The sequence below is a fragment of the Chamaea fasciata genome, unplaced genomic scaffold (genome assembly GCF_029207755.1).
Source record: "Chamaea fasciata isolate MVZ Bird 193981 ecotype frontalis unplaced genomic scaffold, bChaFas1.0.hap1 SCAF_10, whole genome shotgun sequence".
Lineage (NCBI taxonomy): Eukaryota > Metazoa > Chordata > Aves > Passeriformes > Sylviidae > Chamaea > Chamaea fasciata.
The window spans coordinates 7,881,153-7,907,315 of record NW_027094095.1 but is presented as its reverse complement, the minus strand read 5'-3'; the positions used below and the strand labels follow the sequence as shown (position 1 = coordinate 7,907,315).

The 26,163-nt window shown below is 45.6% G+C and overlaps 1 long non-coding RNA gene across 1 annotated transcript; it reads left to right on the top strand.

The window, feature by feature from the left end:
* Positions 1 to 12,243: 12,243 nt before the first annotated feature.
* On the top strand, positions 12,244 to 15,948 carry LOC136294459 (uncharacterized). The gene is made up of 3 exons (XR_010722408.1): positions 12,244 to 12,373; positions 12,618 to 12,682; positions 15,290 to 15,948. It is a non-coding gene; the product is annotated as an uncharacterized lncRNA (long non-coding RNA).
* The last annotated feature ends 10,215 nt before the right edge of the window (positions 15,949 to 26,163 follow it).

The window sequence follows — 26,163 nt, the reverse complement described above, 5'->3', positions numbered from 1 at the left end:
ATTAAATCAGGACTGTTTTCCAATGCCTTGTCACTTTGTCACACTTCCAACATACCCTTACAATAAAAAAAAAAAAAAAAAAAAAAAAAAAAAAAAAAAAAAAAAAAGGAAGGAATTAAGAAATAAAAGGGATGAAATGGTACTGAATGAGCTGGTTAAGATTAAAACTGTGCCCCATGATCCTTTTCTATGACAGGCCTCCAGAAACTGAAATTATTTGTAGTTACCAGCGGGAATTGGAAGCGCTTGAAGAAATACTGTGAGTTAAACTACTCAGGTCAGAACAAGATCAAGAGAATGGGCATCTCAGGAGAGACAAACTGGAGAAATTCCTGCTTTATTCAAAGTGAAATTAGATTATTGAGAAGGAGACATAGCATCATATTATGTCTTGCCAAGACGAATGACTCTAAGCAAAAGCAAATCATGTGGAAATTGTTCAAATGCTTTTCTGCTTTTTGAGATGGTCAATTATGCAATGGCATAAAAACCTGGCCGACTCACTGGTCTTAAAATCCAGCCTCCAATGGAAACTGCCCTGGAGATGCTCATCAGGAGATAAAGCCGTGCTGGTTTTGACTCCTCTCCCTAGAATATGCAGTTAGGGAAAATGTATAATGATAAAAATTACAGAAATAGAAAATAATTAAGGACCTACAAGCCCTGCAGTGCCTGCAAGAGCTCAAACCCACAACCCAGGGAGTTTATATCTGCCAGAAAAAACATCCCATGTCTCTTTTCGGTGCTGGAGCTGTGTCAGTCATCCCTCTTCAGGAGCACCATCTATTTATCATTGCTATTTGGATGTCTTGGGGAACCTGAAGCCAGCCAGGTGCATTGTGTGCCTGCGGAAACAGCCCTTTGCAAAGAGCAGAACTGGGGATCACAGGATCCTTAAGGCTGGAAAAGACCTTGGAGACCATCAACTCCAACCATCCAAGGGGGTGTGTTCTCACACAAGAGTGTTTGTTCCAGGAACTGAAGTGTCCAGGTTAGGGACTAACTCAAGTCTAGGTGAATTACTGTTTTTACAAGTAAAGTGTGTGAATTTATGGTTCCTATTATTGTCCTTCACACAACTCATCCTGTATCATGATTTTTGATGGTGTTTCTTTGTGTACCAGTTGTAAATTTGGTTTAATATTGACATGTCTCTCTTCCACTATTTTTCTGTCTATCCAGAGGCAGTTCTGACTATACTTCGGGATTTATTTCTCATCCTGACCCCCGGTGTAGAGAACGTAAATCATACAAGCCCAACAGAAAACAATCAGCTTGTCTGGTTCCGTGGTTTCCAGCAGCTGCGGAAACTCTGTGCTGGTTGCCTCTCTGTGCCCTGCTTGGAGGGAGTTCATTAAGTAAATGATGGCTTTGCAGTGTTCTGTCCGTGTGTGTTATTTTGGGGTTTCATTTCGTATAGCATTCTTCCAGGGATTGTTTTGGAGAGAGTTGCCAGCAACCTAGGGCCAGTGGGCTGGAGGCCAGGTTTAGGTGGAAATAGCAGGGTTTGTGTCACCAGCACAGAGCTCTGTCTGGGCAGCTAATTTTGGGCTGGTGCTTCTTTGAGGCATTGGCAGTTCTTGTGACTGGTTCCAGCCATCGCAAAGGCTGTCACAGCCTTGGGACAGGCCATCAGTGATGCCCAGGCCAGCAGCTGATGAGAATCACAAATTCCCTGCTGCTCCAGGGAGCTTTTCTGTGCCTGCAGCTCTTCCTGGGGAAAGAACACCTGACTCTGTGCAATGCCTGTGTTTCCTCTTAACTCGATTTCCGTGGGAAGGGCCAGAGCGACCATGCAAACCATTCCCCGTGGCTCCTCTCACCACAAATAGACTCCTCCACCCTCTCTCCTGGACTCCATGAATTGGGATCATCCGGGGTCAGGCCCATGTGGGGTGGCTGGGAATGGAAGTGTAGATGTGGCAAGAGAGACCTCATGAACTTCCACAGGCTGAACTCGTGTGAAGCTGGAGCTCCTTCCCAGATCCATCAAATACGGATTGTTCCACACAGAAGAATTCTGAAGTGTTGCAACTAAGCTCCTGGGGATTTTAAATGTTTATAGGCTTTCCAGAGGGTAGGAAAGAGGGGAAATATTTACATGTAGATCATTTCTGTTAAACTTCAGCAATAGCAGTGCCCAAGGCTCCTCACTCCCTGCTCTGCAGCACTAATGAATGTAAATGAGTAAAGGCAGACCTGTGAGCAATGCTGACTGGGGAAAAAGCCCCCAACAAATGCAAAGTACAGCAGGAATGACAAGGTAACCACGTTACATCCTTTTCTGTATGCTGCACCCACTGGGCATGCAATATTTTCTAATCAGGTGATATGTTACCTGCTCCAAAACAAGTCTCTGCAGCACCATGGAGATTTACACTGCAATGATTTGGCTGCTCTACTTATCCTTGGGCTGGATGGAATATTTCAGTGATTGCAAATTACCTAGAAGTCCTCCTCAGCACAAGGCAGTGCAAGATCAGTGTGGAATAAAGAACTTATGCACAGCATCAGAATCTGGACAGTTAAAATGTTCATGTTGGACAGGAGTGAGACAAGCCTGTCTGCAGAACTCCTCAGATCCAATGGTTTCATACACTGCTGGATAATACTTATCTAACTAACTTGGAACCACTTCCTATGCAAAAAAAACCCCTACACAATTTCAGGCTTGCAGTCATCAAAAATTGTGTTGATTGAGGTAAGGTCTTTCATTCCATACCCTAAGGCTGTTTTGATTTCATCTACGTGAACATTTCAAAACATCCCCTTGCCAGGTGTTCTGGTTCCAACTTAATTAGGAGGGTGATTTTAATTTTACTCTTTCTCAGCTGTTCCGTTTTGCTCTGATGCGTAACCGAAATATTAACGAAGTCTTTACCTCCTCTGCACTAAAAACTGGGTTTTCCACCTGATATTGCTCTGTCCTTATCTTAAGGTGAATCTTTTTCTCTCACTTTGAATTTCACATTTGATACAGCATTTATTTTTAACCTTCTTTTTAAATAACCAGTGTCTGGAATCAGTCCTGATTTTGGGGTGGAGTGCTCGTCCCTGAGCTCTAATGCCTGTTGTGCCTGGGATCAGGAATTCATGAACAGGAGCACTGCTAGAAAACATGTCTTTAAATACAGTCACCCCAGGTATATCCATATCCATATCCATATCCATATCCATATCCATATCCATATCCATATCCATATCCATATCCATATCCCATGTCGACATCCATATCCATTTCCAGCTGTGGAGCAGTATATTTGAAGCTTGGGGCAAACAATGTATTCCACACTTGCAGAATTTTTGTTTAAAATACAATTTTTTTTTTCCTGAGGATATGCAAAGAGCTTTGTTTTAACAAGAGCTGAAATTATTTTAGTCCAGCCTAATAAAGGGACTCACCCCTCTCCCCTTTCCACGCACCTGGGGTGGATTAGAAGTGTGGCTTCCTGGAGAGGTTTTAGAATCAGCATTCAGGTTGGAAAAGACCTCCAGGATCATCTAGTCCAACCTGTGATCACCAGAGTTAGACCAGAGCACTCAGCCCAATGAGCCCTTGTCAGCCAGACAGAGCTCTGAGTGCCAGACCTAGTCATTCCTCGAACACCTCCAGGGATGGGGACAGGGCAGCCCCTTCCAGTGTCTGCCCACCCACAATTTTGAGTTAGTAAACCTGCTGGGGACTGTGGCTAGGGGGAGATGCAGATAAAAATCCCTGGGGAAAAATAAAAAAGGAAAAAAATGTTATTTTGCTACCCTCAAAACTGAAAGGTAATAATTAACATGAAGGTAACCAACACTAACAGAAATAAATAGTTTGCTTAGTTACTGAGTAAAGTGTAGGCAAATGAGATGACAAATTTGAATTGACGTGCATCCTAAAATAATCCATACAAATTTTGCAGGAGCGATAGTCACCGCTGTCGTTCTTTGAGGTCACACCTCCTCCTTTTATCCATATGACGTAACGTGGGCTGGGAGCTGTGTGAGCCTTGTTTGCTTTCCTGTTACAGGAGCTGTTCAGCTCCCTGAGCTTGTCAGAAACCCCTGAAACCTCCTGAAAAGTTTACAGGAGATTATGAAGAGCTGAAAACTCTGGAACACTAGGCTCTCCCTGTGTCACTGGAATCGTGTGTTCAGCTCAGACACTGGATTTAATGAATAATGAGCATGGCGAGGTGATAATTTTTGGCTTCATGTTGTTCTTTTGTTTGACCAGAGAATAAAGGTGAAAATGTAGCAAGACCAGAAAGAATCATCTGTCTTTAGGTTCCCCCTTCCCATTGTCTTCTCACTTTGTTACCAAAAAGGAAAAATGTTGGCTTTCAAAATATTTACCAACTGAAAATGCCCAGCAAATTGCTCCCAGCTGGGTGTGGACACACATTTGATTCAGTCCATTTTTAGAACCCCAGAGTCGCAGAATGGTTTAGGTTGGGAAGGACCTTAAAGCCCATCCAGTTTCACCCCCTTCCCCTTCCACTATCCCAGGTTGCTCCAAGCCTGATCCAGCCTGGCCTTGGACACTTCCAGGGATAGGGAGTCCACAACCTTTTCCTGATGTTGGTGAGACTGTGCAAGCCATGGATAGTGATGTACATTATGTGCCCTGTTCTATCTTCTCTCCCTGACTCTGACTTCAGCATTCTCCTGGCCAGTTTTCCAGTATTTATGTTTCATGAAATTTACTAGATAAATATGTGTAAGGCATAATAAAATTCATTTAAACAGGAAATTCTAAATAAGAAAAAAAATCAAAAAGACATCATATTAAACAGATCAACATTTTGGGGAGAGAACATTTTATCTAAGACAAATCAGCAGAGAAATCATCTGAGAAGAGCAGAGAATTAGAGCTGAGAATTCAGTCATTTTTTTCACAGAGGGAAGAGCTGGGCAAATGTGAAAATACCTGTGAAAATACCTGTGAAAATATCCAAGAACTGCAGCTTTTGGTTAACATTAGCAAGGTGAAATCAACAATGGTGCAGAGACATCTTTGCTGTACAGAAGAGCATCTGGCTGCCAGAGAGTGATGAGCATCCTGGTGGGAAGCATCATTCCTCACCTTCCAGGTTTCTTGGCAGCAATTTTTACCTTAAAAGTAGAGAGGACCTGGCACAGGGTGCTCAGAGAAGCTGTGGCTGCCTCCGGATCCCTGTAAGTGTCCAAGCCCAGGCTGGATGGGGCTTGGAGCAACCTGTGCTAGTGGAAGGTGTATCTGCCCATGGCAGGGGGTGGCACTTCATGGGCTTTAAGGTCCCTTCCGGCCCAAACCATTCTGGGATTCTGTGAATTTTCTAAACCTGAGCATGTCCAGATGTAGAGAGGAAACCTCAGCTGGTTAGTATTTCTCCTTTGGTTTCTTTTGCCTTTCTTGGTTGGCAGTAATGGATATTACTCCAGTGTGATGCAGGTTGTGTTTGCATTGCTTTTTGTGCCTCTTTGTGGCTCATGCCATCCTGGACAGACACATTTATATAGATACAGAGTGTGTGGAGGTATGTTTGCATATGTGGCACATCCAACCACGTAAACCTTTATTTACAGGGTTTTCTGAGAGCCCACTGAGAACAATTTATTTGGCATGTTTGAAGCTCTAGACTTAATTCCAATCTGGCAAAGAAATCTAGACCATATGCATTTAGAGAAGTCTGGCTGTAGATAAATTTTTAGGTAAAATGTAGACAAAATCTTACTTAACCGCTAGAGGAACTTGCACTGAACTTGATTTATATGTAGATTATTTCAAGCCCCTAACCCAAGTGGATGACATGGATGCAGAGGCTTCTTGTGGTGCTGATGAGTTCAGAATTTCACCATGCTCTGTGCACCCCATTTGCACCAAGGGCCTGCTGCACTCAAAGAAGGCAAAATTAACACTGGCAGATGGAATTCCTGGTCTTCTCACTCTTTGCTCCTGCATTCCCATCCAATCACCTGAGATTGTGAATGGGGAAAAGACAAGGATATTTCTCTAATTTGGGAAGAGAGTTGAGGACTATTTGTGTGCCAGGCACAATCCTAGGGATTGCATAACTGCAATAAAAACACCGAGCTGTTCTGGCACTGTCAGAGTTGGCATGGAGGAGGAGCAGAGTCCTTCGCTAGAACAAACAGTTCCCAAGGCAGCTTCAGTGCAGGGATCTCCTCCTTGGGATCCTTTCAGTTTTGTGGAGCTTTTACCTCTGTGCTGACTTTAAACTGGAAATAGTTTTCATCAGGGAAGAAGCAGTTAGATTTATCTACCTAATCTTTCCTTGCTAATGGCCCTCTGTGTCTGCTGAACTACTTGGGATTTTCTGAGCACTATTAACCTGGATTTATGATCTGAGCTCAGTTAGAACTGCAAGCACTGGGACCTTCAAGAATGTTAGAATTACTGCTTAGTTCTTAGAAACAATAAAGAATCTGGATGTTTTACACTGAAGGATAAAAATTTCAAAAAGAAAAGATCTGGATCCAAGATATGTTTTTAGGATTTCAAAAGTGATTCAAACTTTCAAAACTTCAGGTGTTTTGTTAAAGTTTGGGCTAAAAATTACTCTTTATACACAGGAATAGTAATGTGCTCTTTCAAATTTCCAACATCTGTTCCTGGGAGAGTTTTAAAAAACTACTGGCTGAAGACAGCTTAGTATGAAGCACACTTTGAGTGAAGTCAAAAGGGAGAAAAATGAAATTCTGCCACCTCAAGTGCAGAACTCCTTGAAATTTCCAGCAGGCTGATAATGGGTTGATCAGCAGTAAGTCAAAGATGCTCAATAATTATTTTTTCCTTACCATATAACTTCCCAGTAATTAGGAAGTTAACCCAGTATGATTTTGAGGTTGGTCTCATCCTGTACCAGAGTGGGATGTAATGGTTTTCAATGAAATTCCACCTAGATACTGTCATTCCCTTCTGAGCAGAAAAGAGCTGGAAGAAGTTCAGACCCAGAAATAAACCAGGTAAGTGCCTGGAAGGCTGGAGTTCTGAAAGGGTAATAAAGTAGGTAAATATACAGCACAACTTGGCTCCATGACAGTTCACCTTCTATGGACATACTGGTTGGGGAAAGAAGAGCTTCAGGTGTCTTTAAAAATAGCAGACAAAGTAATGGAGGAAATATTCATATGGATACGGGGGGGGGGGGGGGGGGGAATCCTTAGAAAATAATGTCTTGCAGATCATCCCATTCTCTCTCTAAGAATGATGAAAACATTGGAGGGTGCTGAGCAGCATATGAGGAATGGAGAAAGGGTGGCCTGGTAGCAAGAGGCAAAGCAGGCACAAACTGCTTTGTGGGAGGCAAGAGAGAGGGCAAAAAGTCTCTGTCCTGTTCTCTCCTTCTCCCAGCCACGCTGGGCCAGTCCCCCCAGTGTGGGAGTGGCTGCTGGAGGACAGCATCCTGCTGAGCAGCCGGGGCTGTTCCATGTGCCAGAGCCTCTCCAAGCACAGCTGCTCTGGGGGTTTTATCTCAGCGCCTGAGAATCCCTCCAGCCCTGCCTGGAACGCACATTCCATCCCAATGACGATGGGATTTTAGGTAGCAGGACACAATTGCCTTTTCTCATGTAGTTGGTAGCAGAGAGCTGTGATATGAGAGCTTGAGTTCAGGGCTGGCCTGGGAGCAGAGGGGGACATATCCATCCAGAGGAGCCAGAGCAAGGAATGCCCATTGCCCTCAGTGACGCCAGCTAACTGGGGAGTTGTGCCTTGCCAGGAGCCAGCCTGGGGGAGCTGGGGCTGTTCACCTGGAGAAGAGAAGGCTCTGGGGAGACCTCAGAGCTCCTTCCAGCCCCAAAAGGGGCTCCAGGAGAGCTGAAGAGGGACTTGGGACAAGGGATGAAGGGACAGGACAAGAGGCTTCCCACTGCCAGAGGGCAGAGTTAGAAGCAATGTTGGGGAGAAATCCTTCCCTATGAGGGTGGGGAGGCCCTGGCACAGGGTGCCCAGAGAAGCTGTGGCTGCCCCTGGATCCTTGGAAGTGTCCAAGGCCAGGCTGGAAAGGGCTTGGAGCAACCTGGGCTAGTGGAAGGTGTCCCTGCCCATGGCATGGTAACAGGATGAACTTTCAGATACCTTCCAACCCAAATAATTCCATGATTCTCTATATTAATTGAATAAACAGAATATACAGAATGGAATAGACAACATTCCATGGCTATTCTTTACTGATGGGTGTTGGGGGTTAGGTTCTTTCCTTTCGTTTCTTTTTCCTTAGGGAATTTTGTTTGTAAAAATGGAAAGCAGTAACGACTGGCTACTTAAGAATGACAGAAGTGGCCAAGCTCAGGGGAGGAGGGCATCTGGTTGCACTTCTCTTATCTGAGGTTGGGCTGGTAAAAGATGGGGCTGGGGTAGCTTCTCTCCCTCTCTCAGCTTCAGAGGAGGATGGTCGGAGCTGTTGCCGCTGGAGCCCAGCCCAGAGCTTCTTCTTCTGCCATGGGGTGAGCCTCTGCTCGTGAGAGCAGCCACTGAACCGGGACGCTATTAACACCCACCTCAATAAAATAAAGTGACCCATCACCATCTGCTCGGGTGCCCGGGATCCTGAGCTCGCCTCTCCCTGCCCTGCTCAGAGCCGGGCCACCGCTGTCCTGCCCCTGCTGCTTCTTTGTCACTGCTCTGAGCTTTCCCTGCACGGTAGCCCCTGCCGTTCCAGCTTGCTGTTTCCGAGAGTCCAGCAGGGGCACCGGGGTCGGCTGCCCCAGGGTTTGTGAGGCAAAGCCTCTTCTCCATCCCCTCCTGTCTCTCTCCAGCTGCCATTGCCCTCTGCTCCCCGCCCCACAGCGCCCCCTGCAGCCGCGGGGGAATCATCGCACCCGCCCTGCCTGGCCGGGAGCCAGCAGCGCCCCTGACGGCCGTGACCAGAACTGCACTGAGGGGAAAGCGCCTGCGGCCGGGAGAGGCCGGGGCTGCGTTTGGGTTCTGCTTGTTGTTAATGCCAGAGTCGTTGTTGTTTGTTTGATTTATTATACACACTAGTAAAGAACTGTGATTCCTATTCTCATACCTTTGCCTGAAAAATCCTTAATTTAAAAATTGTAGTAATTTGGAGGGGAGGTGGTTATATTTTTCCATCCCAAGGGAGTCTCCTGACTTCCTTAGCAGGCACCTGTCTTTCAAACCAAGACATTCCCAAAGGGACAACAGAAATCAGAGACCTCGAGAACCACACTGGAGAGGTGGAGTATGGGTGGAAAAGGCTTCTGGCAGAAGGATTTGTTTGGTGACCTTTACCCCTCAGCGGTGTTACAATAAATCCTAAGGAGACAGAAAGGAAATTGGATGTTTGTAGCAAGTAATGGCCATGAAGAACAGCCTGCAGCCTTAGGCAAAGCTGAAAACCAAAGACGTACCAAATTAATCATTAAGCACAGTAATGGTTTGTTTTCAACAGTTTATTGTAAGAAATGTAGGTTTTTATTGTCAGGTACTCATGCTTTAGGATTTTCTCCTAGTTAGGCTGAGGATGGTTTACACATAGAGAATGCAGAAAGGATTTGGTCTTGGAAAACTGAATGTGTTAATGAGAATTAATTCCCCTGACGGAAATGATCCCATAGCATTCAAAAAAAATAGAGAAGGTGGCCATTTGTGACCCATTTCAGACTAGCCTTTAAGTACACAATCAAAATTAAGCATATGTTTATATTTCTTTGACGTCAGTGGGACTTCAACAGGGTGAATGTCCTGACTAGAGAAGCTTCCATCACCTCATAGTTCTGCTGATGTAAACCTGGACTGAAACAGATATCCTTAAAGCCTCCATGCATTTTTATGTGATGTTCAATCCCACTGGCAAATGTGTGCACAATAGAATAAAAATGTAGTCCCAAGCTGTATTCAGAACCAGAGCTGGCTGCAGGATTGATGGCAAGATTTTATATGGCTTTGTCACCATTTGCCTCCACTGGAAGCTTTGTTTGGGGGTGTAGAGGGAGAGGTCTCATTAGGGAAAAGGCAGCAGGGAATATTTTTAAATTCCTTCAATGAGATGCCAAGTGGAAAGGCAAGAGGTGGCCAGCAAGGAAACAAGGGTTTGTTCTGATAAGCAAAGTGCTGGAATAAGCTGTGTGTGCTTGGCATCAAATGAGAGGGGATGCTGATGTAAACCATGCTGAACTTGCTCTCAGGGCTGGTTTACTGCGCCTGCTTGCTGAGGTCTGGGTATTGACAACGACTGGTTAACACTGGTAATGGTTTATGCATTTCTGTGTTTAAAAAAAAAAAAAAAAAAGGCAAGCGGAGCAAAAGGAGAAAGGTTGGGGTGTGCAGGCCCAGGAGTGGAAGGTGCAGCTGCAGGTGAGAGCCCTGCTCTGCAGTCAGCACTGTTCCACCAGGGCAGCTGGGTGGAATTCCCCCAAACAAAATGTGGAACAAAGAAAGGAGAAATTCTGAAAAATTCTCAAGCATATGAACTGCTTTGTTCTCCTTATTTTCTGCATCCTGACTATTTCTAACAAATTGCGTACCTGAGTACCTTGTTACCATGATTTTTCTTCACCAGGGTCTTTATGAAATCACCAATATTATCTGTGAGCTGTTTTTCTCATGTGTGTCATTCACTTGCCCACTCCTGCAAGTGGAGCAGGACTGTGTCCTTCTGCCAGTAGCAGGCTGGTTTGTCATACTGAAACATTCCCATGTCACTTACTGACAAAAATATAGTTTATGCTTCAATCTGTGGGTATTTTTTCTTCAGCTGTATTACTTGGCACCTCCACAGGAGTAAGCCCCGTTGGGCTCATGGTAAATACAGAGTTATGTCCCTTCACAAAATTTACTTTGGGAATATCCAGGAATGTAAAGAAGCATAATCATTGAGGACTAAGCTGTTGCACCCATTAGTCATTAATAAAAAGGATTATGTCTATCAAATAATAACATCCTCTACTAATTCCTGTATAAGGTTTGTTTTCTTTGGCAAATTGCCATGTATTCTTTTCCAGTAGATAACGAAACTTGTAAGGGGTGAGTAGATCAGGCATGAATCATTGGGTCAGAGAGCATCCTGAGTGAGCCTACAGCAATCATGGAGTCCAACCCCTGTCCCTGCACTGACACCCCAATAATCCCACCCTGTGCATCCCTGGGAGTGTTGTCCAAATGCTCCTGGAGCTCTGGCAGCCTTGGGGCCGTGCCCATTCCCTGGGGAGCCTGGGCAATGCCCAGTACCCTCTGGGGGAAGAACCTTTTCCTGATCTCCAGTCTGACCCTCCTGTTCTGGTGTTCTGCAGTCTGATCTTTGGTTCTCCCCCAAGGCAGTGGGTAAGTGGGACAGAGATGGAGTTTAAAGGCAGGATTGCGGAGAGAGGCACTCCCAGAAGAGACACTGCTTGTGGGGAAGAAGCTCCCTTTTTCACATAATCATAGGGATCTCAATTTTCTTAGGTAACAAAAAACTACCTTATCCTGGGAGGGATTAGTTAATTATGGTGAGAGGTAACAAGTAAAAATCCTGGTAGGGGCTAGTTAATTACTGTGAGAGGTGATGAGTAAAAATCCCAAGGCACAATTCATGTTTAGGAATCATCCACCACAGAGATTTTAATTCCTTAGGAATTTAGCTGCCTTAGGACCACCCCCTACCCCCCAGACCCCTCTGTCCCAGCGCAGAGCATGAGTCCATAGAGCTACAGAACAGGGATCACAGGGCTGGAAGCCTTTCCTTGCCTCATACTGCCTTAAGCAGCAGCACCAGGGATGCCAGGCTGGGGCCAGCAGACCCCAAAGTTCAAGAGAATGAGGGAAGATATAGAAAATTACCCAGAGTATTTCTGTAACTCAACATTGTGCAAAAAGACTAATTCAGATAGTGAGGTCCTGGAACATGAGATGCACTTTTTTTCCTTGCTGTATTGGAATGCCCAGGTTTGTCTGTAGACCTCTAAAGACATCCTTCTGCATGCCCCATGTATTTATCAGCTGCTCTGTGTTGATCTCTGTGTGATGGTGGCTTTGGATATTTTCAGGTTTTACTTCTGTTTGTTAACTTCTACTTGCGAAATGATCTGTCAGTTTGTTATTCTGAGGAGTGTGATGGCTTGCTGCCAGGCAGGGTGGTGTGGGTGATGTTTGCTTCATACTAATGTTTTCCAGCTATTTCTGGGAGCAGATGTCTTTAATCACAAGGATCCTCCACTACAGAAATAAATAATTGAAATATTCATCACTGCATAGAATTGACTGCCAAGGATCAATCTGATAAGGAGCAGCAACTCACAATTTCAGCTGTTAGTGAGAAATCTCTAGGTTTGCTCTTACTCCAGAGTTTATAAGATATAGAAAAGATTTTGTAGTTTCTCAGGGAGAGATGTGCAAGTCTGTACAATATCTGAGAAACAGCCTGGCTCCTGATTTCCTTGTTTTAATTTGTATATTAAGGTAAACATGTTTATCTTCTAGCTGATCTATTCCTTCTGGGTTCCTCTCAGTTTTCTTGTGATACTTGGGGGGGGGGGGGGGGGGGGCAGGGAGGTTCTTTGCACTTCTTAGGAATGGGATTGACTTAATTTCTTTTGATTTATGTTACTTCATTAGTTACTGATTTTTAGTTTGAATTTCAAACTGAATTCTATTTCTTGTAGCTTTTTGTTTGCACTGACTTTTTCTCTAATAATGGTTATAGGACAGAGCTGAGACTTCTGGATCTGTAACTCCTCACTTCTTCCCAAGGAACATTAAATTATATCTGTAAGTATGTGATAACCACATGATTTTTTTCAAGGGGAAATCAAGAGGAAACTGCTGAGCACAGTTGCCAGCAAGGTACTGGGCAGGAAGGCAGGTCAGAAATGACAGTGAGGATAACAGATCTTCAGAATAATGAACTTCATGCCATTCATGTTCTTAAAATGTTTGGGATTTTTTGTCAATTGCCTCTTTTAGTGACTGATTTTTGTTTAGACTGAGTCAACTTTATTTACATCCATAACGTAAGTGGTACTCCTGGATATAGTTTAATAAAATATTTGATCCTGTAAGAATCTCATTTAAAATGTCCTAATATAAATAGGATCAGTCTTGGTATAAAGTTATTCTAATTTGTTGAAAAGTCACAAGTCAAAGTCACATGAAAAGCCACATTCCTGTCAAGGAAAGCTGGGAATATCAAGCCCTGGGCAACCTGGTCTGACTCCAGAGCTGCCTCTGCTTTGAACTGGAGGTTGGATAGGAACCTCCTGAGGTCCCTTCCAGCCAGTTCTCCTGTGATCCTATCATTCTATGAGGCCAGACACCATAGATACAATAGCAGGCAATTACAGGGACTGACTTCTACCTTAATATGAAGGTTTCCCCCGACATGCTGCAATTCAGGGACTCAGGGGATATTTCAGGATCACAGGATTGTGACTGAAACCTGCTGTTATTTTAGCCCTCTGTGTTTGTTTCCATAAGTGCCATGGGTGACTTGCCCACAGCCCCAGAAAACCACCTTGTAGGTGGAAGCATGGAGAGAAAGAAGGAGAGGAATATCAAGGAGTCAGACACCTGACTGAGAACTCCCTTCAGAAATCCCTTCTAGTGCAAAGTTTTCTCATTCACAGAGGAAAGTCCCCCAGACTTATTACTTATTTTTTATGTCATAGGCAAAATATTTCCATGTAGGAGTGAGGGAGTAAGGGCAGAGGCAAATTGGAGGAAAAGCCATTTTTCTGCAGCCCTGATATATCTGATAAGTGGTCTTAAAGTAAACTGGAGAAAAGGAATGCATTTACTCTGCCAGATGTCAATGATAGGAGGCACCAGCTTGAAAATCCTGCTTTAGGGAGAGCTCCAGCTAAACCATTTCAGGATATGCAACTGATAAGCAATTGTCTACTTTTCACTAGGAGAAATCTTAATAGTAAGTTTACAGTCCTCCTCACTTCATGGTGCTATTGATAATGATTTTCACCACAGGAGGTGATATTTTATCTTGACAAGATATTTTATCTTGACAAGAGCAAATGTCAGCCTTCCATGGAACACCTCATGTTTGTGAGCCTGATCAAAGAGTGATTTTTCTCTGATACATGGTGAAATGTCTGGAAGAAAATAGTGGGTTTGTGTGAAGCATCTGACAAAATACCCCTTTTAATTTACTTAATTGTGTGTTTGTCCTGCTATTCCCACTCCCTCTTCTCCATGGTTTGCCAGAAGCTATGCCCTTGAGGACACGCTGAGAGGGCCCCTGTAATTTGGCACAGCTTCCCTTAAAGTTCTGCTTCAGGAGAGACCTCTGTGTGCTTGGTGCAAGGTCTGGGGTCTCCAGCAGCTCTGGACACACACACACGGCACAGTAGGGGTCAGGGACACTGCAGCAGGCAGCTCTCAGTGGGCTGAAAGAGCCTGAAATTAGAAAAACAAACTTCACATAAAAGACAAGGGAAAGAGGTTTCTTTACGCATTCCAAGGTTAGTTGGTGAGGCACCCCACAACACAGGACTTGCAGTGTGTGGGGAAGAATGAGGAACGGGGGAAGGCAGCTGCTAAACTTCCTTTGTCACAGGAAAAAAAAAATCATGAAGCCCTACCCATAATTTTCTTGAAGAAAGAGGATTAAGACCAAAAATAATCATATGAAATAACAAGAACAGTCACAATGTATAGAAAAAGCTTTCTCTTTCTCCTGGAGTCGACAAGAAGGGAAGCGGAATTTTTGACTTTTAGTTACACAGCTCCTTATTGGGAGTCTGAGTTGTTTCCTTGACTAGGGAGAAATCAGAGATTTGATAATCAGAACTAATCCTGGGAGTTCTACTGGAAATACTGGAGTTCCCCTGTTTGCTGGGGGTTGCGTTTATTCCAGCATTTGCTATCTGTAAAACCACAAAAACTATAACCAGAGCTGTTCCCTGGGAATCGCGCTTTGGAGAGATTTAAAATGCTGAGAGAGTCAGAGATAAACCCTGGGTTTGCAGATGCCCCCTCCTTGACAGAGTTCAGGGGCAGGTGATCAGGCCTGTGAGCAGCATGTGGCTCCACACAAGTCTGTGGCTGGAGCAGGGCTGTGCCAGGGAGAAGGTGGAGCAGGAGGACCCCCAGGAATGTGGCTCACACCGCCCTGGGCACTCTCTGTCACCTCTGAGTACTGGGAACTCTGCTTCTCTTGTGCTCAGCAGGGCATCTCTTGGGCACTTCAAATAAGCACATTTGGAGGATTTAGAGCACAGACAAGGGGGTCAGACCCTCAGCCTTGCTGGTCAATCCCCAGTCCAAGGGGAAAGGGTAACTAATTCGATGAGAACGATTTTATTCATGCTTTTGTTATCTCTACATGTCTCCAGACCAATACTGATCTCCTCTGACACATTTCAGAGTCCTTTCCTACCAAGAGATGAGGTGGTCTTCAGACAGTGGTTGACGTGGAAGACAAGGACCCAAATAATGGCACCATCGTGGATTCACTGCATTTTTCTGGTTAATGTTCCCTCAAATGGCACACTGAGGAGGTGGAGGAGGAGGAGATTGCCACATCAAACAGGCGCTTTCTGAGCTGGCAGTCCCAGGCAGGCTTTCTAAACATACACTTGCCCTTCTTTGTGACAGCACTTACAGGCAGCTCTTCCCTACCCTGCTTTTTTCCCTCACAAATGAGACAGACCACTAGGCCAGTCTGTAGTGGTCAGAGTGGCTCAGCCCCTCAGTGCATCACAGCAGGGGACAGTAAGATAATGGAGAAAATGAGGTTTCTGGCTTGCTTTGTGCCCAGGAGTGGCTTGCTGTCCTCTAATTGTGGCTACCGCTTTGCCAGACAGTTAACTTTGTTAATACAATGTGAATGCCACCTACGTGCCCCTCACTTGTACAACAGCATCCTTTGGTTTGCTGCACTTTGAGGAGGTCTCAGTTGAGTCATTTAAGCCTTTCCTTCCCCCCTTTATCTTTGCTTTTTTATGACCGCATTTTTCAAAGAAGTGAGTTCCAATTTAGGCACTGAGTTTGTGCAAAGCCCCAGCGTAAAAATGGGTCTTTGGAAAGGGCTTGACGTCAGTGTTGAAGCGAAACTCAGTCTCATTTTTGGTGTGTCTGGAGAAGATCTGGCATCTTTGGGAGGTGTCATGTTAAGAGTGCAGGTTATGGGCGAGCAGCAGCTGGGGTTTGAGCCTGTCAATCTCTCCCACTGACTCCCTGTGAACTCCAAAAGCCCGGGTGGGAAACATTTTTTGGGTGTTAATCAAAGGATCATAGACTCATGGAATACTTTGGGTTGGAAGGGACCCTAAAGCACATTCAGTGCCACCCCCTGCCCTGGGCAGAGACACCTTCCACTAGCCCAGGTTGTTCCAAACCTTGTCCAGCCTGGCCTGGGACACTTCCAGGGATCCAGGGGCAGCCACAGCTTCTCTGGGCACCCTGTGCCAGGGCCTCCCCACCCTCACAGGGAACAATTCTTTCTTAATCTAAACCTGCCCTCCTTCAGCTTAAAGGCCACTCTCTTGTTTAGCAGGAAGTGATGCAGCAAATAATACAATACAATTTAGAAATAAATTTTCCAATTTCAGTATATTTCAAAACACCTCAATTTTAAATCTATTAAAGCAAAACAGAAAAAATGTGAATGAATGGAAGGGAATTCTAAGGTCTTCTTTAATCATCACAAAGGGGAAAAAATGATAGAATTAATAATAACTTAAAATTCCAGTTTTTAGATGGAGGTGTAAAGTGGACCAAAGGGGACTGAGTGATCAAGCAACACCTTGGTGGACCTGGCCGAGGTTCACAGGGCACAGTCACGGCTCTTTCAACACCCATCCTTTCAAAACCAAGAGTCTGTTAAGTGAAAGTGTCACCCGTGCGAGTGTTCGCGAGGTACTTGCAGAGAATGAAAGTGTTTTGTGGTCACACCTACTGAATCAAACACCTTGAGGAAGGTGTATTCCCACAAGAACACCCACCGCCGCCGCGGCAGCAAGGAGGTTTTAAAGCAAGGGATATTTTAACGCAAATTCCATTTATTTGAATACTGTTTTCTGCCACGAGTCGCTCGCTCCGGCTCCGGCCAAGCGCTGCCCGCTCGCCCCTCTCCTCCTCTCCTCGGCCCGGTCACCGCAGCGCCCAGAGGGACGGAGCCGCCGCAGCCCCGCCGCTGTCCCCTCTAACAAGCCGCTGTCCCCTCTTACAAGTCGCTGTTCTCTCCCGCAGCCGCTGTCCCCTTTTGCAGCCGCTGTCCCACTCATGTCCCCCGTCTCCCTCACAGCCTCTGTCCCCCGCACAGCCGCTCTCCTCCTCTCACCCCTTGTCCCCCGCACACCTCTTGTCCCCCGCACATCCCTTATCCCCCGCACACCCCTTGTCCCCCGCACACCTCTTGTCCCCCGCACATCCCCTGTCCCCCTCACAGCTACTGTCCCCCACAGCCCCGGCCGGCGCCTGGATCCTCCTTAAGAGGCGGTGGCGGCGCGGGCCCCTCCCCGCCCGGAGCGCGGAGTCGCCCGCGGAGGGAGCGGGAGCGCGACCGCCGAGCGGAGCCCGGCAGCCGTAAGCGCGGGGAGGGAGCGGGGGTCAGCGGGGCCGGGGGCGCCTGCAGCGGCCGCAGGGAGGGCGAGGAGTGGCGGCGGGGCCGGTGCGGAGCCGCCCCCGCGGCGGGACGGGCACGGTCCGGCGGAGCCCCCGCGGGGAGCAGTCCCCGCGCCGACACCCCCGGCCGCGCCCGCCCCGCTCGCTCCGCGGCGAGGGCTCCGAGAGGGACGGGGGAGGCAGCGCGGGGGGAGCGGGGCGGGAGCGGCACCGCGGGGTCCCCGCGCAGGTCCCGCAGCTCCATCCCCAGCCGGGCGGGGGTGCGCGCCCGGCCCCTGTCCCCGCTGGCGCTGGCACGGGCACCGGCGATGAGACTGTCGGCCGTGGGAGCTGTGAGGAAGTGCGGCAGGGCGGCTGCAGAGGCGTTTCGCAAAATGCCTGCGAGAGCAGCTTTTCTCTTGGGTGTGATGTGAGAGAAATGCCTGTAAGAGTTCCTGGCCACGGCCTTTAGCAGGTTTCTGTTCACTTACATCGGTGTGATCACAGACCAAAATAACGAAATGGTTTGGGATGGAAAAGACCCTAAACCCCATCCAGTCCCGCCCACTGCCATGCGTAGGGACACCTTCTACTATCCCAGGTTGCTCCCAGCCCCGTCCAAACCTGGCCTGGAACCACCCTGGTTTTGTTGGGGCTGTGTGAGCCCTGCCCAGAGCTTGTCCACCTTGTGCCTTCCCTTTGGGGAAAATCCCTTCGGGCTGCCTGAACTGCTGAGTGCGGAATTTCCCATGTGGATGATGGGATGCAGACTCCCGGTTAAAGCTCCAGCCCCAAGGGAGGAGCAGTGGTGTGCGTAGGACCTGTAGCTACAGTGGATGTTCCTGGCAGAAGATGCTGTTCTGCAGCTCAGCAGGGTATGATGCACGTGAAGCTGTTGATGCATGCGATCAGCTGCTTTGTGGTTACCAAGAGTTGTTCAGCCTGCTGAGGATCACAGACAGAAAGCATGAATCTAAAACTGATGTGCTTATTTTATTTTATTTTATTTTATTTTATTTTATTTTATTTTATTTTATTTTATTTTATTTTATTTTATTTTATTTTTTTAATTTTATTTTTGTTAGTGAGAGGTTTTCAAATATAGTGTAGAGATAAATGCTCTTCCAGCACTGTTGTCTCTCCAAATCTTCATGTTGGCCCTGTCCACCTTTCTGCTCTCTCTTGTTCCCCTGTGGCAGAGATCCGTAACAAAAGAGAAATGCAAATATTGATTTATGCATGAATCACATAAATTAATTTCTTCCTGTGTGGCCAGTCAATCTGCACTGGAAAAACACCAGTTTGACTCTTGACACCAAGTGCTGTTTATGACTTGTTTTTCTTAAAAAATTGGAAAAAAAGTCCCTCCCAAAACAAACAAACAAACAAACAAACAAACCACCCAGAAAAGTTATCCAATGCTGCTGTGTCTCTAGGGTTGGATACTTGATTTCATCTTAACTTGAATATGTTCCATTGAACATTGGTATCATAAGTGTAATTTTCATGGCACTTTGAATAGGTTACTTTTGCCAGTTGGCCTAAACCAACTAGGATGGGAAATATTTCAGGTGTTGCCATAGTTTTGCCCTCCAGTTTGTGAATTTTCATCCTACAAAGGGAAAAAAGAACAAGCGTGGGGTGAGCACTGAGTATTTCCCCTCAGAGGTGTTCCTGCAAAGCCATTGAGCAAACTTGAATAACTTTGGATAACCTCAGTTCTTCCTGACAATGCCAAGGGCTGAACCCAGTGCAATGTGAGAAATTATCTTCTGGGTGCACGTTGCTGCAGGAATAATAGGAATGGCTTTGTTGGAGTGTTTGAACTGATGTGCAATAAATACTCAGGGATGTGGCAACCTCGGTGACTTGCACATAGGTTGGAACAGGACAGCGTTGGCAGTGGAACTGGAGACTTGGAAATTGTGAATTCAAATCACATGAAGTCAGTTGAATGTCTTGGGATGGAAAATACATCATAGCAGCAAGCAGCATCCAGAGAAGGAGGTGTCTCCCCCTTGTACCCAGAAGTTCAAGTATATGAAAACTGACTGCAAAATACGATAAAATACTTCGTTTTCCACGGAAAATTTCTAGCTCAAGAGGTTAAAGCTCAGAGTATAGTGAATGTGGAGTTGAGATTAAATTCCAATTTACTTTTTACCTGACACATAACACTGCTGTGGAGCAGAGTCTCCCTATCCTTCAGGGCACGTATCCTCTGTGTCTGAGGAAGGGGAGTGGCCTTGAGGGAGCAAAACTGAATTCTTAACGAATTGTTTAGTCGGCATTGATGGGCAAGTACATTTCAAAAACATTGGTACCTTACAATCTGGACATGATTTAAGCAATAAAAGCAGATCCTTCCCTACAGCTCTGGGTCAGCTAGGGATTCAGCTTTCAGTTAAAGCCTGGGGGCCACTCGCTAGACACGCTTTTAAACTGAGTTTGCAACTGGTCTGGTTTTATTTCATTTGTCTCTTTCTAAACAGAAGCACCACATAATTTGTGGAAGAATTTGTCTTTGATGTGATGGGCAGGGGCAGCGAGATCTTGCTGCGAGGTGATGAACTCTTGTCTGGGTTTGCTGTGGCACTGTGATATAAGAGTGTCTTTCTCAGTAGTCTGAAAAACAAATCCCAGAACCTGCCTTGGTGATGGAAATTACCTCATCACTGCCCTAGGTTAAAATAACGTGATGTAGTAACAGAATACTTTCAAAAGAATTCTTCCTTTTTTAAAAAGAAGAAAAAAAGCAGCCCCCTCACCACCTTGGTATTCAGACTTTCCTGAGGGTTTTCATTTACTGTTTACCTCAGAGAGATGACCCAAATTTCCTGACTGTACCAATTTCCAGTAGTGTGTGTGTCAACGTCTGGAGCAGAGTTACTCAGCCCATGAGGCAGGGATTAGGAGGTGGGCTCTAGGATAGGGGAAAGTGGTCCCCAAAGCAGGACCAAACTAAGCACAGACTAAGTGAGAATTCATGGACTTCTTTTAGAAATATCGATTAGTTCTTCAGCTTGAACACATTGTGGAGGTGTCCAGGGCCAGGCTGGATGGGGCTTGGAGCAACCTGGGATAGTGGAAGTCCCTGCCTATAGCAGGGGTGGAACTGGATGGGATTTAAGGTCCCTTCCAACCCAAATCTCTCTGGGCTTCTGTGGTATTATATAGAATGACACAGTTCCTGTAAAAAATAAGCCCACAGTGTTGGTGAGGGGAAAATACCAGGCATGGTTTGACAGATGGACAGATTTGATTCATTTTCTCACAGGTTCATTACGGGCTGTCAGCAGTGGTGCTTCTTCAACCTGTGCTGGTCCTGTCTCAGCTGGCAGCTGTGCCAGGGGACACAGACACTGCAGCTTTTCTCCCAGAATGTTTTCCTTTCCCAGAGAGTGGGTTGTGGGGATGACACTTCCATCTCAGCTCGTGCTCTTGCTGCATAATTCCAAGACTCTCAGCATGTGCAGGGAAGGATGTTTTTGGCATCTGGACTGACAGCCAGAGTAGGAGTTAGTGTGGGAGTGTCCTACACTCTTTAAGTGATCCCTGGAGGAATAACAGGTGCTTCCATGATAGAAGTCCGTGTTGTCCCAAACAGACATCCCTCAGAGCACAGAGATGATGCACTGGGGTGCCCTGTGCCCTTTGCTCTGTGCAAGGGGCAGAGTCTCTGGGGTCGGTGTCAGAGGTGGAGTGAGTGATGCTTCTGGTGTCTGAGCACTGGGCTGCTGTCCAGGCTGCACAGCTCTGCTGGCAAGCTCTCTTTAATTGTGAAGTTTAATCTCCTTCCAGATGAATGGTAGTGCTGGTAACTTGGAGAGATGGATACAGAACTGTTTTTTCTACTGATAACATCATTACTTTAGCTTAGGATGCTGAAGGTATATTTTTAAAAATACAGCTAAGCCTGCAAACAAAAATCTTTGTCTTTCCATCTTTCCAGCTTCCCTAAATATGCAAGTTCAGGAAGGAGACACAAAATACAGGGTCAGAAGCTTCCACATACACAACTCCTGAACTATTTGAGATGTATCAGTCACATCTGTATTTTTTGGTGGTTACCTGATAGTAAAGCTGTTGAACTGACTCGTCTCTGATATTCATCTGATATTTTCCTTAGAATGATTTCAGCATAGACCAGTAAGACTCTAACTTCTTTTCCTACTAGTATTATCAGTGCTTATATCCTTTGCCAAGGAATGTGCACTTCTGTAATAAATTATCCTTTCATATTTACTGGGATTATAAAGGTCCTTATTTAGGCACACTTATCTTATAATAAGATCTGTACAAATGTGTATTTCTTGCAGTAAGTGGCAGTCCCCGCCCCCAAGGGATTGCATTTTATTCAACATCCATGAAGGGCAGGACTGATAAGTGGCATGTTGGGATAGATGGAGCTGATGGAGTAAGAGTTGGATGCACGTGTCCAGGCTGTCTCATCCCATCTGTTCCACGGGCTTGGCCAGACCAGTAAAGAGAAAGGTTTGGCCTTACAGGTTTGGTGTGAAGTTATTTTGACTTTGTGGTGCTTCCTCCCCGCCCCTCCCCCCCTCCCCCATTACCATGTCTGTTTCTCAAGGGTAGAGGTTATAAATAGGGTTTAATTACTAAAACTGTGTTTCTCATGCATTTGACTTACTGCACTGTCAAGTGGATGCTAAAAACAAATGCCCCGATGCAGAGGTTTCATTCTGTCCCATCTCAGAGAAAGCAAACAGCACCTGTGGATGATTGCACTGAACAGGGAGCAGCCCTGGCTGTGGTATGTGCGATCACTTTGCATACTCCATCCCAAAAACTGTGCCTTTGGACCTCACATGCAAAACTGGAGCTCTATGCAAAGCCAGCAGCTGCTGCCTGATCTGGCAGTCCTGGAAGAAACAACATAAATCTACATTTTGGGGAGAAGCTGGTTGTAGACCTGTGGAATGTGATAAATAGAAACTTTCTGGTTGATACCCCTGTGTTCTGTTTTTCAAAACTAGCCTATAATGGAGAATTTTAAAAGACTTTTGAGGCACATCTGTTCTTTAATTTCATCAATATGGGTGTGTGATAAATGAACGTTGCAATAGTGGCCATCTCTGGTCCTAGACAATTTCTATAAAATACAGATCTAGCTATTCATGTGCTGCTGTTCTGTTTGAATCCTTTTCCTCCTTAAATCAAGCATAATGGATGATGAGTTTCTAACCATATCACTGAGTGTAACACCCCTTTATCTCCTGGTAAAGGCAGGACTCTAATTTTCACAAACCTGGTGGTTTTGGACTGTTGTATTGTGAAGAAAAAGGAGTTTTCCCCGTGTAACCAAAGCCCTGCAGTTGTGACTTAAGGACAGTGCTGGTGAAAAACCTGACACAAACGGGAACAGGATCTTGTACAGCATTTAAGAGGAGGGTGCTGGGAAGCAGGTCCTGGCTTTCCTTAAATCCAGAGTATTTTTATGGGTGTGTGTGTTTGTTTCACTGATGATACTCTCAGACTCCCTGCTTTTCCCAGGCACTGTAAAGTTCCCGTAGGGAGCTGCTGTGAAGCCTGTGCTGATGGTAATGAGAACCACCTCTCTGCTAAAGGCAAAGCCTGCCAACATCTTGCATTTCTCTGGCATTTTCCACTTGGATCAGCACATGTCCACACAGGCTTTCTTAGTGAGTGATTACATTCAGCTTCCAAGTGTTATTTTGCTTTTTATACTTAAATCCCCTTTTCTGAGAATCCCAAATTCATTAACTCAGTGTGCTATTCAGTGAGCTCTTCAACTCCCCTGTGGCCTGTCGAATGCAGATTACATTTTTATAAGAGTGTTTTTGATATAGAGAAAATTATATTGGATATTAGGAAGAGATCCTTCCCTGTGAGGGTGGGAAGGCCCCGGCACAGGGTGTCCGGGGAATCTGTGGCTGCCCCATTCCTGGAAGTGTCCAATGCCAGGCTGGACAGGGCTTGGAGCCACCTGGGATAGTGGAAGGTGTCCCTGCCCCTGACACAGGATGGCACTGGATGGGCTTTAAGGTCACTTCAAACCTTCTATGACTCTGTGAAATTAAATAGCTTCTTCTAGGCTTTAAGTCAGATCTGAGTCAAAATCACCATCTGAAAGGAATGGTGTGGGGCAGGGCAAAGTTGTTCTTCCCCAGCTGAGAGTGACCTTTCCTGGCCACTTAGTGGCTGTTTTCATTTAAGTGGCTGTTTTCATTTGAAAAGTTTTGAGTATAAGTGGGGTTAAACTTTCCCTCAAAGAGTTTTATTTAAACTGATCTGCTTATCTTCTGACAATTTCGTGCTTTGACAAATGGACATTTTCTTTATAAAACGTCTTCTTGAAAAGTGCTCGAACACCTGCACTGTGTAATCTCTGCCCTGTAACGTGTCAGTCATTTCCCTTTCACCACAGAGCCAACTCATCCATGCTGAGAGAGAGTTTGAGTTGGCAGGAGAGGTAGTAAGCCCTTGGTGTCTTAAGAAATAGTTAAATTAGAAGCTTAGGTAGTTTGGTCAGAGACTAGTCATAGTTCATTTAAGTTTCCTGAACCAATCCTCTGTGCCTCATTGAGGAGCATGAAAGTTCCCCTTGTGTCCCAGATTTTGCAAAGCTCTTTTAACAAGGGGATATGTAAATTTGGGGTTTCTCCCTCTCTTTGACTGCTGTCCTTTTACTTTTGAAGTCATTGTTTGTGGCTCCTTAGTGACTGACAGTTATTGTATCCCACTCCTGAAGTCCATGTTTAAGTTGCTGTGTTTTTATGGGTTTTGTTACTTGTGTGGGTTTTTTCTGCTTTGTGTAACCACTGATGGAATAAAACCTCCTGATACTGGTTGAATCACAGTATACAGTTAAGAGAAATTTTATTTTTTTTCTTACGATGGAGAAAACTTTCCAAGAATTTTATCAAGATGTTACTTTCAGTTTTAATCCATCTCCAAAGCCTTAGTTGGGAGTTGGATGTTGGTTTGTAGTGGCTTCAGTCCTTCCCTTCATCCTCTCAGGGCTTGACTGTGTGTCTGTGTTGAAAACAGTTATCTAAAAATGAAGTGGCACCTGATTCAAAGCTTTCTTCCTAAATCAGCAGGGGTGGCCCTGTAGCTCATGCCACAGCTCGGTGTTTTCGCTGTTGGTGCTCTGAATCCATCTGAAATGGTGGGGCAGAAGACTGAAGCTCTGGGAAAAAAGCAGGAGGAGGGCCTTGTTGGCAGGGCAGGGCTGGCAGAGCTGCCCAGGGAACAGAGAACTTGGGGAAGTCGTGAGAGCCATGGCACAGGAAAAGGAAGGTGCTCAGGCAGGGGCAGTGAGGTGCCCGTCCCAGTGTGGACTTTGAGCAGGAAGGTGCCACTGCACACCCTCTCCAATAGGACAGCCAAGTCTTGTGGAGAAAATCAACCCCCCTGCGCAAACGCTTTGCCAAGATGAGGTTGCTTTCAAACACAAGCTGGCAGCTCAGGAGCTGCTTGCTCCTGAGAGGTTGTGGCTGCTCCATCCCTGGAAATGTCCCAGACCAGCGTGGGATGGGGCTTGGAGCAACCTGGGATAGTGAGTGCATCCCTGTGGATGGAATGAGATGGTCTTTAAGGCCCATTCCAACCCAGAGCAGTCTGGGATTCTGTGTAGCAGCTCCGATCCAGGGCTGAAGGTCTGCTTGGCCAGGCTTGGCTGTGTGGAGCCGGGTGGGGTTTGCTCCAGGTTTGGCTTTGTTCAGCAGCCAAGGGTTGGATACAAGACAAAGATCACGGCTATGAAAGTATATAATCTCACCTCTCAAAAATATATGTGTTGGGCATGTCTATGTTTGTGTCTGTGTGTAAAACATATATTTATGTTACTTACTCAGACTCCAGCTTGTCAATAGCCATGAAATATTTCCATATAAATTTTACTCTCGGCATTTAAAGAGGCTGAAAAATGTTAGCGTCAGAAGTTTGTCCATGACTACTTTTACTAGAAAGTCCAGACAAATTTCCTTGAGTCACTCCAACTTTGTCATGCTTTAAGTGCTGTGACCAGAGACCAAAGGAAGTTCTGCACAATTGTCCCCTTGGCTGCAGACAGTGACCAGAGCTCGTGTTTGGTGTGAGGAGCCCCAAACCAGAAAGTTTAGTCACATTGTGCAGACATGACGACTGGGAGATGACAAAACACACCTTGTGTGTGCAGCCCTTCCTTCAGCCTGGCAGTGCCAGCAGCCTGGCTTGGGCTACAGCCTGTGCCAAAATGCCAGAAAAATCCCCCAAATTGATACCAACTGAACTGAAAAAGCATGAAGAATATATTGAAAGGAAATATTGACCTTATGTTCAGCTAAATTTGTTTTACGTGCATTACCTGACCAGAAGTGAGCTGTTAAATTTTACCAGCTCGTTCCATTTTTAGCTGTTTTTGTTGGGTTTTTGTGTGAAACCGCTGTATAACTGCAGTGCAGAAGGACTGCCAGCAGCAGTTGAAGCCTGAGTGCATGTTGCATGTTGGATTCTTGCCGCAAAACTCCATAAATACTTAAATGCAAGCTTATTTTAATGTTTTCCCTAGAGTTTTTGTTTTTAAACCATTCCTACTTTACAGCAGGGAAACAAAAGAAGAGCAATGAAGGCATGGGTAAGTTAAAAATATGTAAAAAGCAAACCCTCACAATTTTAATAGAATCTTTAAAAGGTGTTCGCTCAGAAATACTTAGAGTTGGCTGAGC